This window comes from Pristis pectinata, chromosome 12 (genome assembly GCF_009764475.1).
Source record: "Pristis pectinata isolate sPriPec2 chromosome 12, sPriPec2.1.pri, whole genome shotgun sequence".
NCBI classification, from domain to species: domain Eukaryota; kingdom Metazoa; phylum Chordata; class Chondrichthyes; order Rhinopristiformes; family Pristidae; genus Pristis; species Pristis pectinata.
This window is the reverse complement of record NC_067416.1, coordinates 11,830,416-11,845,307: the sequence shown is the minus strand read 5'-3', so window position 1 is coordinate 11,845,307 and position 14,892 is coordinate 11,830,416.

Below are 14,892 nucleotides of genomic sequence, written 5' to 3'. Positions count from 1 at the left end.
TGTGACTGAATTAACACATATTATCTTAACATGATGGAGAATACTGCAAATGTACACAAAATCCATAAACCCTGACATACTACGGTTGGTGTTTGCGCACAAGTTCTGTTGCTATGTGAAATAATTTGCTTTCATTGTTTAAAATGTACTGAGGAACTTGGCAAATAATTGTCTTTGTTCCCCAGCAACTGAGGAATAGTTATTTCTCAAGTCCATCTTTTGATTGCCAGGGCACCTGATTCACTTTTAAAAGCATTTGTAATTTTATTGAATTAAGAATTGCCGAGGTTATTTTTGTTAAATAAAATGTAATAATGTTCATTTTGAAAGGTTTTTTCAAAAAATCTATTGCTAGCTGTCTGTTTATCACCACTTTAATTTTCTTTGACTGGGTTGAATAATTCAGGTTGTACGTCTCTCCCTTTAACACCTTTTGAAATAGATTTCAGGGTTTGGGATATGTACTCTATTCTAGTGGAAGAGCAAGGCACGCCAACACAAGATGCTTACTTCATACAGTATATACGTATAATCATGTAATTATATTCTAGAACCATATGACCTTTATATATTATATATAAATGCACCACATGGCTTTCCCTGTTCGGAAACATTTGCACACATTCATTACAGATTCATTCTGTTGACTGACTTCTTTAGTCGGTTTGATTTTCTCAGCTCTGTGCTTGAATGTGATGTTGCATTAGTTCCTTGATCTCAAGAGCTTGCGACCTTTTAGCTTCACTTTCTGCTATACTGTCGCCCTGCATTAGTACCTAGGTCTATGTTAATATCAGGGATAAATTCATCATCACACGTTACTTCGGGATCTTTGGAACTACATCTCTTGCTGTAGTCCAATGATTGACATGGACATTTCTGGCCTTATTTCTGTTGTGTCAAAGTATCTATCCACACTGCAAACTTGGACTGCTTCACCAGGGTCCCATTGCTGAGGAACATACTTGCTCAGTGATCTGGAGACTGACTCTTTAACTTAGTTGAAGTTGCTTTTCCCTGTCTTGAATCATTGCCTTTTCCTTCAGCTGCTGCCTCTCTGCTCTCTCCCCAAATTTGCGCTGTACCAAAGTCAAAGTCAAAGTTGAATTTATTGTCATATGCACAAGTACATGCATGCACAGGTGCAATGAAAAACACTTGCAGCAGCGTCACAGGCACATAGCATCATATAAGCAACATTCACAAGAAAAACATAAACTAAATTTAAATTATACACAATTTTTACAAGAAAGAACACAAAAAGAAGCAAAGTCCATTAGTGCAAAGTGATCAAAGTGGCCATAAGTGTTGCTAAACTGTAATGATTAGGGTTGTGCTGGTTGATTTAAGAACTGCGTGGTTAAAGGGAAGTTACTGTTCTTGAATGTGGTGGTGTGGGTCTTCAGGCTCCTGTACCTCCTCACTGATGGTAGCTGCGAGAAGATAGCATGGCCCAGATGGTGGGGATCTTTGATGATTAATGTTGCCTTCTTGAGGCAGCGCCTCCTGTAGATACTACTGATGGTGGGGAGGGATGTGCCCGAGATGTACTGCAGAGTCCACTGCAGCTTCTTACATTCCTGCGCATTCAAATTACCGTACCAGACCATGATGGAACCATGAATGGTGATGACCGTGAAGCCCATTCATGTGCAAAGCTCTGCTGGAGTAAAACCAGCAGCAGAATGTGGGGTGGTGCAGTCCCTCCAGCGGTTTGTTCTTCTGCTCCAGATTCTAGCATCTGCAGTCTCTCATGTGTCTCCACTCACTGTCTGCTTTGCCTTAAAGAACAAGTGAGTGGTTCCAGAAGTCTCCCACTGTCACATGCTGGTGTGCGAGGCATGGGCTCAGTCCATCATGAAATGGTCCAACATCTTGTCAATCTGAAATATTAACTCTTGGAATATAGAACATAGAACAGTACAGCACAGGAACAGGCCCTTCAGCCTACAATGTCTGTGCTGACCATGATGGCAAATTAAACAGAACCTATCCCTCCATTTCCTGCTTACTCATGTACCTTTCTAAATGCCTCTTAAATAAGATTTCTTTATTAGACACATGTATATCGAAACACACAGTGAAATGCACCTTTGCGTTGAGTGTTCTGGGGGCAGCCCGCAAGTGTCGCCACGCCTCCGGCGCCAACATAGCATGCCCACAACTTCCTAACCCGTACATCTTTGGAATGTGGGAGGAAACCGGAGCACCCGGAGGAAACCCACGCAGTCATGGGGAGAACGTATAAACTCTTTACAGACAGTGGCTGGAATTGAACCCGGGTTGCTGGCACTGTAATATCGTTACATTAACCGCAACACTACCATGCCTGACCCTATCGTGCCTGCTTCCACCACCACCCCTGAAGACGCGTTCCAGACACCTACCGCTCTCTGTGTAAAATACTTACCCTGCACCTTTAAACTTCCCTCCTCTCACCTTAACGCTAAGTCCTCTAGTATGTGACGATTCTACCCTGGGTCAAAAGGCTTTTGTAAACCTTGTTTCTGTTACACACTTGATCCCTGATTGTTTGCAGCATTTTCTGTCCTTATGTCAGATTGCCAGAATCTGCAGTATTCTGCTTCCTCTCCTACTTAAAACCCCCTCTTTATCACCTCTTCAACACTTACAGAACTCAGCAGAAACTGAGTCTGTGGAAATTGAGAGAAGGAGAAAACATCAGGGAAAGTCTTTTGCATTGAGAGGAATCAGATTGTTTCATAATAGCAAAAGCAATTTCTGTTACGGGCATCATAACCATCTGAAGCATCTCATTACCTGTGCAAATGAAGCAGGGGCCATCATCGTTATGCCCAGGGACAATAATGAGCAGGAAGACAGTATAATATATTAAGAAGCTTCTTAGTCTCACGATAGCTGTCCAGAAAATGGGCAGGAATTAGAATTTTGGTCATACTGGCTTGGGATTGTTAGGCAAACATCTTGCACACACTGCAATGAAGGGGACTGTTGGCAATTAGCTCCCCAATTCTGCGACACTTGATGTCAACAAATGTGTGATGGCTGGTTGCCTGGGGTAACCAATCTGGCTTGATGCATTAGGTGAGGCCCCTACATCTCCAAGATGAATTTTAGATAATTGATACAACCAATAAAAACTGGAATAATCTTTGCTGAGTAAAAATATTGTATGCAGTGTAACAGTGACAGAGAATTCTGTTTCTTATATGTAGTTACTTCCTTTCAAGGCTTTTGACAGCTTTAAACTACAAGTTTGTTGCAGCTTTCAGTTGGATGCAGTGGGGGGAATGTTGGGGAAGTAGCCCCAAGGTTTATTCCAGTTGTCCAAGGCTAGGGATGGGAGATTCATGCATTTTCCACAATGTGATGAACAGTTGTTTCACAGCATTGGCCTGGATTTGAGTGCTGGCTCCAGAGCGAACATTTATGCATATTTGTGACATTGCTCAACTCAGATATTTAAATATAGTGCTCAAGGCATCTTTTACAAATGACAAGAAAGGTTATGCTTCCCTTTGTGCTGCTAAAGGATTACAAAGCTGTCACAGTTCATCCCTGCTGGATGCAACATAAACGAATGACTGTCACTTGACTTTGATTCTGGAACTTGGTTTCATTGAAATCAAAGGAATATATTTTGGAAGCAGAATAGAACTTGCGCTATCAATGGGAATTAACTTGGTAAATACAATAGCTCCACCACATTTTACTCTGCTTCCATAATTCATTCCATTGAAGTCAGTAGCAGATTTAGTTCTGACACCAGGGGATGAATTTCTGAGCAAGATAAACAAGGCTGCATTAAGTTACACCAAATGGTACATTTTGCATTCGAGCATGTTGTGAAAATCGTTCATTTAAATCTCTCCAGTGCATCTCTAGATTTCCATCTTATTCTGCATCCATATCTAAATTTATAAATTGCCCCAATGGTTGAACAATAAAACTTAAAATGTCTGCTATTATTGCAAATGTTTATACAAATTTCTGTAAGTTCTGTTCCATTTGGCAATTCCTTTGCTCACATTTTATCACTTGTATGGTGTGGTTGTGCGATTGGCATCTTGTACCCAATGTGTTTACAGTCCAGCATAACATTTGCATGGAATCCTTCAGTTATATTGGTGAGACCACACCGGGAGTACTGTGTACAAGAGTGATGGCATTATTTAAGAAATGATGCTAAAGTGTGGAAGCTATTCAGAGAAGGTCTACCAGACTAATACCTGGAAAAGTTGGCTGGTCTTATGAGGAAGGATTGGATAGTCTGGGCTTGTATCCACTGGAGATAAGACAGGTGAAAGGGGACAATTAACACATGTGAGATCCCGAGAAGTTTTGACAAAGTAGCTATGGAGAGGATGTTTCCTTTTGTGGGAGGAGATTGAAGCAGGTGTCACTGTTTGAAAATAAGGGGTTGCCCATTATTATGATAAAGATGGGGCAAAATTGCTTGTCTCAGAGACTCATGAGTCTTTGAAACACTCTTCCCCAAACGGCAATGGAAGCAAAATCTGAATATTTTTAAGACAAAGATAGATAGATTCTTGATAAGCATGGGGTTAATCATGGGTAAGAGGTACGGGGTGCTAAGATTACAATAGATCAGTCATGATCTTATAAATGGCAGCACAAGATTGAGGGGCTGAGTGGTCTTCTCTTTTGTATGATAGAGTAATGCCACAGAATTATCTATAAAACTGATATTTTTTAGAAGAATCAGAATGTTCTATTGTATTTTGAATTGTTTTGAGACTTTGCTTTTTTTGTACAAACTTTTCAAGACCAATGCCTTCGGTCATTTCTTCATGTACTAATGGATCTGCCTCTGTGTTCATATGCCTGTTATTCCTCAATTCATATCCTTCTTTCTGGGGTCTTCAGTTCCAGTCAACAGAGCCCAGTACAACCCGCAGACAATATTCATGCATATATTTAATAATTGAGACCAGAGATGAATTTCTCCCCCAGTGTGCTTTCTTTGCAGATGGGAAGGAAAATGTATTCAGTAATTTCAGCTTCATTATTACCATGGATTAGCAAAGCAATGAAATAACAGTGATGTGGAAAGGCATAAGGTCTCTCATCTCTTTATTACAAAGGATTTGAAACAGTGGGTGAGACCTGTGGCAAAGTTGCACCCCTCAAGACCAGCACTAGAAAGTGAAAAGGTATGAGTTTTCAAATTGGAAGAAATAAAGAGCCCTCTCACTGCTTTCAAATTCCAGTGATGTGAACAGGCTAACTGAAGCTATGAAGAATTTCGCATTCATTTTATTGGCTCATGGACTGTAAGAGATGTTGACAACTTTTGCTTCCAGTCCCTAATGCCCTTGAGAAGACTTCAATGTGGATATGGGAGGCAAGATCAGTAAGTTCGCAGATGATGCAAAGATTGGTGGAGTTTTTGATAGTGTGGAAGGTTGGCACAACATCGTGGGCCAAAGGGCCTGTATTGTGCTCTAATGTTCTACGTCTAAGGCTGCAGAGAGAGGGCAATGTGTTGGTGAAATGGACTGAAAAATGACAGGTGGAGTTTAATCTGGACAAATGTGAGGTGGGAGCACTAATGAGGCTAGGACATACACCATGGATGGTAGGGTCTTTGGGTGTACTGAGGAACAGATGGACCTTGGTGTGCAAGTCCATTGATGCTTGAAGGTGGCAGCACAGGTAGACAATGTGCTTAGGAAGGGATACGGAATACTGGCCTTCCTTAGTCTGGGCACTGAATGCAGAATTAGGGAGGTTATGACCTAACTTTATATAACCCGGTCAGACCTCACCTGAAGTACTGCGTGCAGGTCTGGTCACCATGGTATAGGAAGAATCTGATAGCACTGGAAAGGGACAGAAGAGATTCACCAGAATGTTGCCTGGGATGGAACAGTTCAGTTTTGAGGAGAGACTGGAGAAGCTAGATCTGTTCTCCCTGGAACGAAGGAAATTATGGGCTGACATAACCGAGGTATATAATATTATGAGGGGCATTTATACAGTAGACTGCAGGAAACTTTTCCTCTCATCAGAGGTGGATAAAACAAGCAGACATAGATTTAGGGTAAGGGGGAAAGGATCCAGAGGGGATATGAAGGGGACTTTCTTCACCTAGAGAGTGGTAAGCACCCGGAATGCACTGCCTGAGGTTGAAGCTGGGATGTTGACAGCATTTAAGAAGTGTCTAGATGAATACTTAAATCACATAGGCAAAGGGGGCTATGGACTAAATACTGGGTGATAGAGTTAATGCAGGAGGGTGCTCACGTGGATGTGGTGAGTGGAATATACAATTCCATGATTCTAGGTGACTCACTTTTTTGAACTGCTGTACTGCTTCTGGTGGAGGTGGTAGGTGGTAGGTGGTCTAACGGTGTTGTTGGGTAGGGAGTTCCAGGACTGGGTTGGGGTTAACCTAAGCAGTATCAGCAGAAAGTGGGGAGGCGAGGGGGTGTGTGGTTCCAATCTTTAAGCAGGGTTCTTAAAGCAGGAACTAGCTAACGATGATTAGACTCATGGTCACGCACCAGGAAGTTTGTTCCCCTTTAAGTAACTTCAAAGCAGACATCAAATTTTCTTTGAAGACATGTTTGGGCTGCAGGGCCTCCATTATGTGCAAACCTTGTACATACAAATAAATGTTGTGCCAATGACATGGTTTGAGATCACTGCAAGTGCTCGGCAATCTCAGTGAGCATGCACATCATCCAGAACGAATTTTGGAAACCCTTTAACTTGCAAACAAAGAGGATTTAGTGATTGGTTCCAGGATTAAAATCCTGTGAATGGTGTACACTGCGTGACAGAATTTCTTGCCCCTCAAGGACTTTGTTTTGTTTATAAATTTGTAAAGCAACCAATGTCAAAATGAATTGTTAGAGCTAATAACATGGAACAAGGTAACTAGTGACTAGTGACATGTTGTCATGACAACAACCTTTCCCTCAATGTCAGCAAAACAAAAGAGCTGGTCATTGACTTCAGGAAGAGGGGCAGAGCACGTTTGCATCAATGGTGCTGAGGTGGAGATGGTTGAGAGTTTCAAGTTTCCGGGTGTATCACCAATAACTTGTCCTGGTCCAGCCACATAGACACTATGGCCACTATGAAAGCATACCAGTGCCTCTACTTTGTCTGAAGGCTAAGGAAATTTGGCATGTCTGCAATAACCCTCACCAACTTCCACAGGTGCACCACAGACGGCATCCTACCCAGATGCATCACAGCTTGGTACGGCAACCGTTCTGCCCAAGACGACAAGAAATTGCAGATAATTGTGAAAGTAGCCCAGTCCATCACGAAAGCCAGCCTCCCCTCCATTGACTCTGTCTACACTTCCTACTGCTTTGGGAAAGCAGCCAATATAATCAAAGACCCCTCCCACCCTGGTCATTCTCTCATTCTCTCTTCTCCCCCCTTCCATCAGGCAGAAGATACAAAAGTTGAGAGCACGTACCACCAGGCGCAAGGGCAGCTTCTGTCCCACTGTTATAAGACTCTTGAATGGACCTTCTGTGCAATAAAGATGAACTCTTGATCTCTCAGTCTACCTCATCATATTACATATTACACCTTACACCTTATTTGTCTACTTGCACTGTACTTTCTCTGCAATACTAACACTATATTCTGCATTCTGCTGTTGTTTTTCCTTCTGTACTACATTGATGTACTTATGTTATGGAATGATATCTCTGGATGGCACGCAAACAAAAGCTTTTCAGTGTATCTCAGTACATGTGACAATAATTAACCAATTACCAAGTAATATTTTGTATCTGCTTTTCAACTCATAGTTTATTATAGATAGGTTATTAATTAAAAGCTCAAGAATAGGGGAATTATGTACTAGAATTCAAAGGACACGCAGAAGGAATTGAGATGTTTTCATTCTACAGGTCATCTGGACAAATGAACACCAGAATCACAGTGACATTTCATTCCATTTCAGGAGAGTGAATTCTCTTTTCTTGGAAAAATAGATCAATAGTCCCCATCATATTGAGCAGAACAATTAGCCATTATTTGATGAGAGAGTTATCTTGGTCCATTTGTGCTGGGATTACAGAAACTACACAAAACAGAAACTGCTCAAGTGGAGGCATTAGCAATAAATGTTTTAGTACTTTCTGTTATTTGCAAAAACTTTTGCTTGTCCTTCGAGAGAAACTGATCAACAGGGGATTGAGTTGTCTTTATCTCCAATCATTCAAACAAATCTAATTTGATTATTAGTTTATCCTTTTGTAATTTGCTGTTGTACAGTTATGGTTGTGTGCACAACGCAATTCAAGCCTGCACACTAAAATATTTGATTTGATTTGAGGAGAAATTTCTTTAGTCAGAGGGTAGTGAAATTATGGAATTCTTTGCCATGTACAGCTGTGGAGGCCCAATCATTGGGGGTGTTTAAGGAGGAGATAGATAGGTATCTAATTAGTTAAGGTATCAAGGGATATGGGGACAAGGCCGGAAATTGGGGCTAGATAGGAATAGTTTTAGTGTAGCTCATGGAGCAGACTCGATGGGCCGGATGGCCTACTTCTGCTTCTTTGTCTTGTGATCTTGATTGAAGGGATGTGAATTACATCAATTCATTGGTTGCAATTTTCAACACTGCTCCTAAATGGACACAAGGTGAATGGGTCACCTGTTACAGGTACAAACCGTAGCTCTTTACCACATGATGGATGATATGCTAGACCTATTTGTACTGGTCATTGGCAGCCTGCCTACTGGACTGTGGGAAATCCCTTTCCTCTTGAAAGGCGAAGTGCCCTTTATTTATTGCTGGAACTGGCTGATTACTGCAGGTTAATGCTTGCAGTATTAGTATGCACTTCTCTTGCATGCTGGAGAGAAAGCAAAGGGCATGAGGAGAAGGATAAGTTGTGAGGGGAGGAGGAGAATGAGGAGGAGAAGGAATTGCAGCACCAGTGTCAGAAGGGCTCTGTGTTCGGGGAACACAGGTTCTGTGTTTTGGTAAAGATGTTGACACTGAAATTTATTACCTGCTGCACTGCACTCTGAGAGCAGGGCCAGGAATGCACTGCCAGGAGTTGCCAAGGTTACTGTAGAGATAAATATCTTATAGATTGGACTTCTTCTAGGCCAGAGCTGGAGGTAATTGCAACTTCACCTTGTTTGTCATGCTTCGTAACCGAGGGTGATCTCTGTGGCTCTCTGTTCACGGAGAGTAAGTGCGTTCTATTCTTTCCATATGGAGACCAGGAAGAAGAAAGAACTTTTAGTGGGACTGCAGGCTTCCCTTTGGTGCAAAGTGCCACTGACTGTATACACATAACTTGAGGCACCACATATGAACACAGATGGTACATGACCAAATGCAGGAACTGATGAAGGGTGTTGTCCAGTATCCTGGCAACTTTCTATGGCAATCCATAATGTCAGATGCTTTTGACCTACATACAGTAGCAAACCCAGATGGCAAAGTCTATCAACAGAATACTTGGCTGATGACCATGGTTGGATGAATCATCAGCAGGATGTATAATTGCAGGGGTTTGAGGAAATTTGGTGTTTTATGAATGTTTCTTTGTACTTTAGTGAGTCACTCATTCTTGCCCAGATCAATTGAACTTGTGACGCAGGTTTGCTTGAATACTCTGGTGTACATAACCTGAGTGTAAAAACAATAAGTCAGAAGAGATGGACATGAAGCAGACCATAATTTGAAACACATGTAGAGACCCATTATAATCATTTCTCACCAGGACTCCACAGGCAAGAGACTTTACATTGAACTAAGATAGGATGAAGCTTCAAAACTCTGTGGTCCCGTGAAAGAGAGATTTTTATCACAAGATATTTGATTGGCATAAATCTCTCTTTAATAGGAAATAGAGAGGCGATGGTGAAATGAGTCCGGACGCTGAAACTTGGACCAGTTTTGAACATTCATCACGGATGCTGTTGGCATTTCTGAATTTTGTTGGAAATTCCTGATGGAGAGAACGTCATAAATGAATGATGTCCCACACAATGCTGGGCAGATGATCTTTTACCCCTTAAGCAAACCTGTACATTTAATCAATAATCATCAAGTTGCAACTTCAGGATATTGAAATAAAATAAAGCTTCTCTGAAGGCCAAGTCTAATTGGAACTGAAAGTATCCACATACAGGGCTTGACCCAATAATTCAATGGTGAACAGGAATCTTGGGCATGTAATTTTGAATGTATATCTTATTCTGGAGCCCTTTATTTAAAGATAAATAATTCATTTACCTGGGTCAATTGCCTTTCAGGGAGCTGATTGGTTGCAAGCTCCAGCTGATTGCTCACACCTACAGTGAAGTGGTAGCTATGGCATTGGCTTCATCAGCATCCAGTTGGTAGGCTGTGGGGTGCTAAACAGGGTTCAGAAATGGAGCCCTGGAGATTGTGTGCCCTCCCTCTCCTATATTGGGCTAGCTTGGCCACTAGCCAAGGATTGTTGTACTCCTCAAATGAGGTGTGGCCTGGGGAAAGTAGGACTGATGTTTCCCCCTGCCTATTTATGTTGAGAGTGGATCAGTGATTGAACTATTGTTGTCTTTGCAAGAGTCCAAGGCATGGATTAACAAATAGCAAGGGACCCGATTTCCTTATTTTGATGTGCTTTATTTGAGTCTGAGGGATAACAATGTCCTATCTGTAATAGCTGACACCACAATTCCCCCTCTCCCTCCCTGCCCCTCTCTGGTATGAATTGAGCCCCACAGAATCATAACTGTCCCAGGGGCCAATCTGCCAACTTTCTGATGAGACATAACATCTTTTCTTTATTTTAAAGTAAACTTTATTCATTTAAAAATATATATACGAAAAGAAAAACACTGTGAAAAAACTTTTTACATTCTTCATGTCATTTGGTCAATACATTCAGTAGTGTTGACATCAAGGCACCGTTGCCACTCATGTGACCCCCTGTGGTGATACATCATTTTATTGTTTGAGGGGCTTCCCCACCTGACTCAGCCCCTCCATGTACAGTAGCAGAAGGAGCCCAGACTGTGATCCTTCCCCACAGAGCCTTTGCATTGGCTGCACTGAGATTCAGTGTGTCCCTGAGCAGGTTCTCCTGCAGCCTGGAATGTGCCAGTTCTTAGTTCTTCCATGATGCGCTGCAATATTAAATTCTATCAAAATGCCTTTACTCTGCTGCGATCTGGCCCAGTAATATAGATATGGTTAGCTGTGCTTATGTAGCTAAATATGGCTAGAGAGGTTACAAGAACAATTCTGGGCTTCATTGATTCCTTCCTCAGTCGAAAGATCAACACACATTCTGATCATTCTGAGATTAAATAGAGCATTGTTTTTATAGCACATAGACCTGACCACTTGACATGGACGTCAATGGCAAACAGTCTCTGGTTATTTGTTGGTGTTCATGGATGTCCATGGTTTTTGACCATATTTTTAGGCCGTGTAATGCCCACAGTAATACCAGGCATACAATTGGAAGTTAATCTGGTTGAGACCTCTACTTGAGGAAAGTTGTCAATTTTGCAACAAGCAATGAGTAAAATGAGTTCAAGGGCTACTTGTGTCACATTTTCATCAATTCATACTTTCACAGAAAGGTTTTGTGGGAATCTGGAAACATCCGCCTCAAGAAGTCTTGGCTACTGGGCCATTTGGTCCTTTACAAAGTGGAACTGATAGAGTATTATTGGTTAAGGGAATCAAGGGATAATTTCTGATTTATTTCTGTAACACTGACCTTAAGACTGTGTTACACTATAGCCATAAAAACAAACTACTGGAGGAACTCAGCAGGTCAGGCAGAATCTGTAGAGGGAGATGGTCAGCCAATGTTTCAGGTCGGGACCCATCATCTGGACTGAAGGAATAGAAGGGACTTCTTCATCTACTCTTTTATCCCCTCTTCTCTTTCATTCCTGATGAAGGGTCTCAACCCGAAGTATCGACTGTCCGCTTCCCTCCACAGATGCTGCTTGACACACTGAGTTTCTCCAGCGGTTTGTTTATTTTTCCAGCATTTGTAGACACTTTTGTCTACAGTTTAGCCATGATCTATTGAACGACACAGCTGGTTTCAGGAATCAAATGACCTATTCCATTTCCTGGTTTTCTTTATTTCTAATTTCCAATTCTTACTGAGGGCTGATAGTTTATATTTTGTCCAGAACCATATAAATGGTGACACTTCATAAGTATTTTCATTGCAAATAGGAACCTTGACAAATAGGAGTAAGGGTAGACGGCTTGGGCCTTTACAATTCAATACAATCATGGCTGATCCATTGCCAAAATACTAAATTAGCCCTCATTTCCCATACTATTTCATGCCTTTTGTGTAGGGAAATCTATCTCCTTCCTAGATATGCTCAGCGACTTAGCCTTCACAGCCTCTGTGGTAGAGAATTCCACAGAATTACCACACTTTGAATGAAGAAATTTTTCTTTATCTCAGTCCTAATTGACTTACCCCGTATCCTGGGACCTCCTGGGACCTCGTAGTTCTAGATCGCCAGCAAGGGGTAACATCTTGTTGATCCTTGCCAGAGTTTTATACATTCTAACGGGACCTACTCTCCTTATTCAAGTAAATGAGGTAGAAACCTTTTCATTCACTGATACCTGATCAAACGACTCAATGAATAAAATGAGTTTCTGCTTCAACTTGTGATTTATGCACCTTATGTTAAACCACTCAAAGCACAAAATCCCATCTCTGGTGCTTAATATCAAGAACACTTTCTCCAATAGTCACAAAATTGATCAGTGAATGTTCAAGTTTGCTAATGCAAGTATTATATATTAAAGGTTAGATTATAGCTCAAAGCTAAGTGCAGAGGAAATGTACTAAAATGTCGTATTTTATTGCACAACACTCACCTATAGTAAAGATTTCCATTAGCTACATAAAGTTTTCACACCATTTTGGCTGATCATTACTAGTCTGTCACTGTTCATCTCTCTACCTCACCTTCCCCGTATCCCTTGATTCCTCAGAAAGCCAAAAAATCTTTTGAATTTCTGCCTTGAATATACTCATCTGAGCATCCAGTGTCCTTTAGGGTTATGATTCATTCTCAGAATGAAGAAACTGCTTTTTATCTCAGTCTTCAGTAGCTGAAACCTTTTTCTGAGATCCTATAACCATTGGGCTTCTCAAATGATAGCAATCTTATTCAGAAACAAAAATGTTAAAGCATAAGACTTTTCTGACAATTTTCAGTAATTTTGAGCTGGAAGGTGTGCAGAGAAGATTTATGAGGATGTTGCCAGGACTGGAGGCCCTGAGTTATAGGGAGAGGTTGGCCAGGCTGGGTCTTCATTCCTTGGATCATAGGAGAATGAGGGGCGACCTTATAGAAGTGTTTAAAATTATGAGAGGCATAGATAAGGTGGATGATAACAGACTTTTCCCCAGGGTAGGGGAGTCCAAAACTAGGGGGCATAGATTTAGGGTGAGAGGGGCAAGATTTCAAAGGGACCCGCGGGGCAGCTTTTTCATGCAGAGGGTTGTGAGTATATGGAACGAGCTACCAGGGGAAGTGGTTGAGGCAGGTACAACAGTATCACTTAAGAAGCACTTGGATAGGTACATGGAGGGGTGGGGCTTGGAGGGATATGGGCTGAACGCAGGAAATTGGGACTAGCTGGGTGGACACTGTGGTTGGCATGGACTGGTTGGGCTGAAGGGCCTGTATCTGTGCTGTATTGCTCTATGACTATAGTTCCTGATTTTTCTTGCATTGGATTCCCATTTCCTATTGTGCATCAGGGGAGTGGAAAGTCTGCATTAAGGAGGCTCAAATGCTTTGCCTATTAAGGAAGAAACTCACACTAGTCCTGTTACCACCTGACTATGTTATGCAGTTTAGAGAAGAGCTGTGAAGATAGTTCTGGGACTTAAAGCATTGAATTATGAGGACAGAGTTGCGGAATGTGGCAATCCTCATTAGAGAATATCACAAACGCATCAATGGGCAGGGGAAGTCTCAGCATCTTTTCAATCAGCCCCCTTTCCTCCACACACGAACACATCCTGCTCTCATCCATCAGACAGACATACACACAAGAAACACACATGCACACGCATGAAGTGAGAGTCAGAAGGTGCAGTCATGAGGGAAATCGTGCAGATCTCCCAAGACCCCAATCCAGGGATGCTGAAGCTTTCAGCTAACGTAACACCCTCTGTGAATTTAAAGCTGGCACCTATGTAGTCTGGATCATTTGAAACTAGCACACAGTACTTACCTAGCCACCAGGGAGTCATTTGACTGAGTTGTCATGTACCCTCAGGTTTTTATAGATACTTATGTGCACTAACTGCATAACTGCAACTTTAGCAGGATTTATATAGAACCATATGAAGTAAACAAACGTAGGTAAAAGTACACAACAGAAAAATAGCAGGCATAACAATCTTTGGGTTATGATGTGTAAGCAGGTTTGTCCATATTCTGGTCACACACACATATACACAGGTACACACAGACACAGAGATACAAAGACACACACACACACACACACACACACACACACACACACACACACGTGTATGTGTGCGTGCGTGCGTGCATTTTTGTGACCAAACTGTATGGTGGATCTTTAACAATAATGAGAGGCGCAAACAACATTTTAAAAAAGCGCAGTTTGGATGGGTAGAGTGTGAGGGTGTGTGGAAATGGACACTAGTGATCCAGCCACCTGTTCCATACCCTGACCTATTTTCCTTCATCTAGAAGGTATCGTTTCCTCTTGCCCATTTTGTGCTTAGACAAGCATTTATTTGACTTGTTATATTAACACTATGTTGCTTAATTCGTCCATGACAAGACCATAGTGTACATGTTAATAACACACAAGCATAACTTAGTGAAGAGAACTTTTGCTTAACTTTGTGAGGGGTTTGAGAAAGTGGAAAC